Source organism: Ostrea edulis, chromosome 8 (genome assembly GCF_947568905.1).
Source record: "Ostrea edulis chromosome 8, xbOstEdul1.1, whole genome shotgun sequence".
Taxonomy (NCBI): domain Eukaryota; kingdom Metazoa; phylum Mollusca; class Bivalvia; order Ostreida; family Ostreidae; genus Ostrea; species Ostrea edulis.
The window spans coordinates 32,188,080-32,192,695 of record NC_079171.1 but is presented as its reverse complement, the minus strand read 5'-3'; positions in this window follow the sequence as shown (position 1 = coordinate 32,192,695).

Sequence of the window (4,616 nt, the reverse complement as noted above, 5' to 3'; positions counted from 1 at the left end):
AATTTGGATCAACATTCATCTTATATTTCGTTTTAAGTGGGTCTAGATTAAAACTATGTAAATTTAGTACTTGTACCCTGAATGTTTACAAGTATTTATATATGTTTCATATTTAATGCTCTGAAGAAACTTGTCGCGGTAGGTCAGTGGTAGAGCGGTCGTAACCAGGAGGTCGTGAGTTCAAGTTCCCCTCGTGCCATGACCGCGTCGAACCAAATACGTTAAGGGGGTACTCTACATCGTCATAATGGCTGACTTTCTTTTAAAACATGGATGAAAATATAAATATCAGCAATTTTAAAATACCATCGCCTACCTGAGTAGCTCAGTAGGTTAGCATATCAACTTCTGAACTGTAGATCGCGGGTTTGAGTCCAGCTGGCTTACCGGGTATAATTGTTTTGCAGATTGCATTTTACTAAAACTGCATATTTTGACTAAATAAGGTTTTACATATTTTCCACTTTTCATCCATATCAAATTTCTTCTTATGATCTATTGACATCCCAAGGGCCTCCGTGGCCGAGTGGTTAGAACATCGCGCTCAAAATCACACGGCCTCTCACCTCTGGTCGGCGCGGGTTTGGATCCCGCTCACGCCGGTAAGTGCGAAAGTTTCCCAGTTTACTTTCGGAAGGTCGGTGGTCTCTTCCCAGGTACATTGTATCTGGGTTCTCTCTTCCACCAATGAAAACTGGGCGCCACCAGATAACTGAAAAATTGTTGAGTGTGGCGGAAAACAGCAAAGTAATCAATCTATTGACATCCCAATTCAGAGTGTAACTGAGATAGTGAGCAGAAACTGTGAATTTTTTAATATTCTTAACTCCAGTGGGCACAACTCTGTTAAACATTATTTCAGCAGAACCAAAAAAAGAAATTGGCAGGGATGTTCACATGATGTACAGTATCTATATACCAAATTTCAGTTGAATATGTACATCAATAGCAGAGATAATGAACGGACACTCAATTACGAGGGAAACACGGGGGTACAGAATTATGGAAGAGGGTAAACTTATTTCCCTGTCATTTCATGGCGGGGGAGCACATTTCACTTCATTCCATTAACAAACCTGACATTTTCTACAGCAGTAGAGCTATCCTAGTCCTACAATATGTTTGAGTCTCAGGAACATTATCGTCGTTCATTAGTCGGGCATCTCCGTCAACTGATTCTCAGCAAACAAACAAAAAATGGATTAGGTAACCGAAAGTGACCTCTTTCCACCATTGCATCATGTCTTTAGAACATAAATGTCCACAACAAATCATTCAGTGATACTGGATGTATCAAAACGAGACTGTAAAACTGAAAATATTCATAACATATCAACTGTAAACATCATACACTGCATCGGAGGAAATAGTTCTCTATCGCCCAATGTAAAATAAAACAAGAGGCCCATGGGCCTAGAATCGCTCTTCTGATACATTGTAGAACAGGCAAAAAATCTCACTAACCAAGATTCATCAATTAACAAAGATTGATGATGTTAAGTCAAATAGTACCTGAAAATTTAAATGTAACGGTCCAAAATTTTGGTCAACACACTGAAGACTCCAAAGACTCAAGATGCATCAACTGACAAGTAAAAAAGTATTCAAATATAGCCGTCAAATTCCAAAAAGAAGGCCACAGTGACCTACTTTGGCCTCCAAAGACTCAAGATGCATCAACTGACAAAATTAGATAATTGAAGTCAAATAGTATCTGAAATATTCAGATATAAACGTCAAATTCCAAAAGTAGGTCACAGTGACCTACATTTTGGTCGACACACTCTGAAGACTCAAGACCCATCAACTGACAAAGTTTGATGATTGTAAGTCAAATAGTATCTGAAATATTCAAATATAGCCGTCAAAGTCCAAAAATAGGTCACAGTGACCGACTTTTTAGTCAACACACTCTGAAGACTCAACATACATCAACTGACAAAGTTTGATAATTGTAAGTCAAAAAGTATCTGAAATATTAAAATATACCCGTCAAATTCCAAAAGTAGGTCACGGTGACCTACGTCTTGGACAACAAACTATGAAGACTCAAGATGCATCAACTGACAAAGTTTGATGATCCTAGCTTTCATAGTGTCCAAAATATGCATCTAAAATTGGAAATGTGAAATTTGAATGTCTGCAAAATTCAAAAAGTATGTCACTGTGACCTACTTTTTTTATAGATATGTTTCAAGGCCTCTAGACGCATCAACTTGCAAGGTTTGATGATTCTAAACCTCTCGGTATCTGAAATAACAACCTAAAATGTATTCATAAATGATTAGCCATAAAATTCAGAAAGTAGGTCATAGTGACATATTTTTTACATGATGCACTTTAAGGTCCAATGATCCATCAACTGACAACTTTTGATGATCATAGGCTCAAAAATGTCCAAGATATGCATCAAATTCCATTTAATAATAATTACCAGCGAAATTCAAAAAGTAGGTCACCATGACCTACTTTTTAGACAACATGATATTAAGTCCTAAGATGCATCAACTGACAAAATTTGATGATCCTAGTCCTTATACTAAGCAAAATATCAAAGTTTTAACAAAACAAAATTTAAGGTCAACTTTGAAGTGACCTTGAGATCACACCCTTTGCCCCAGGATGATGCCTTAAACAATTTTTTTTATCTACAACCTATCGTCATCCTTATGCATAAGTTTGGTGATAATTTGCCCAGTGGTTCTTGAGAAGAAGATTTTTTAGCAACCACTACTTTTGTTTGCATTTTCCTAATTATCTCCCCTTGTGAAAGGGTCACAACCCTAGTTTTGGCACAAATGAAAGCCCGTGGGCCAAGGATACCCTGTAACAAATTTGACAAAAAATTGCCAAGGTGTTCTTGAGATATAGCCCTTTTCCCAAAAAGTTGACGCACACCGCACGCCAGACATATGGCCATATGATTAGCTCTTTGAGCCTTTGGCTCAGAAGAGTTAAAAAAAATCATAGAAAATTCCAGAAATCTAACAGGTAAGTAAAAGTTCGTCTTGATAAAAAAAATCGTGAATAACATTTTCAATAAAATTTTGACAAACGAACCAGCTTGTCTGTTTTATGACAGAAAACTGTAAACAAGGCACCTGTTACAAGGTTATCTAGGTGTTTGTTTCGAGACATGGATTAGCAAGCATAGCAAAATATCAGGGGTTGTAGAACTTTGCTTATGGTAGCCTCAGTCATCATCAAGCTGTGACATACTTTATTTTGTTACATGTGAATAAAGGAAGGTCAGCAGTATATTACCTGGACTTTTGAATTTTCATATCTATTCAGGGTAGCTTATTCAATATATGGATTAACTTATAAATCTGTGGATCGTAGGTTCGAATCTCGCAGAATTTGAATGTTTTAATTCAACAATAAATTTTACTTTTACAAGAGTTTATGCAAAATTTATTACATCAGCTAAATGCTATATGAATGTAATATATACTTTCCTTATATTATACATTTTCTTGGGTTCTCCTTCAACCTCCCTCAATAAAATACCCATATGTTGAGAATTAAGACCCTTGCAATACACAACTTTGCAATTCACATTTTCAAGTTGTTTACAAAGGTCGTAAATTTAAAATCAATGCACTTAGGTGACACTGCTGTTCGCTTCAAATAAATGAGTTGATTGTAAAACTAACTCTATCACTATTAATACGTACCGTCTAAATATGTAAATTCCATAAAGTAAACCATCACCAATTTTCCCGTTCAAATGAAGACTTCTATGGCGCAATATTTTTTCTCCCTAAATTGAAGAGTTCCTATAGTTTGTTTTCTGAATTAGCGAAATACAAGTAGGCATGTAGAGATACGAGGTATTAGTATCTAGATAAAGCAGACTATAGGAACTCTTCAATTCCAGAAGATAAGATATTGTGCCATGGAAATAATCATTTGAACGGAAAATGTAGTGCCTGTTTTCATTTTGGGATTTTTATACCTAAACGGCAAGTAATCAACATTTATAGTGATAGAGAGTTAGTTTAACAGTCAACTCACTTAAGTGCACTTTAATTGCTAGAACTGGTCGAAGCTGAAAATATTTCCAGACATGAATTATGAAGGACTGCTCCGAGATTCGGTGAAGGCGTCAGTCCAAATATTCAGCCAAGCCGAATCTCAGCCGAAATTACCACTTAATAAAAAAAGAATACAATTTACTCAAAACATGGTCGCCCTAGATGAAGGCAGTGTTGACCACTGCTGTAGTCCTGGCCTATGTAGGGCAAACTTACAATGTAACTCACTACAGGGTTCAGTTTACTTGTTTACCTGAGTTGGGGATGGTATGACGGAACTCCTCTGTAACGATACTGGAGATGACTTCTGACCCAGACAGTGCTGTTAATGCGCTTCATGAAGTTTTCCGGCGTGAAGCGTCACAATTCATATCCTCGTGTATTTTCAAAAACGAACTTTATTTCGTAAATCGCCACTAAAACTATTTCAATTATCGGAATTTATGACAATTTGACTTCATGGAACAATTCTAAGCGAAAGTAACTCCATACCCCTTTTTGTTTGGCTTCAGTTGTGCATTTCAAATATAATTGTATAAAACACAGAGGGATTACCGCGTCACACAATCAATGACACAG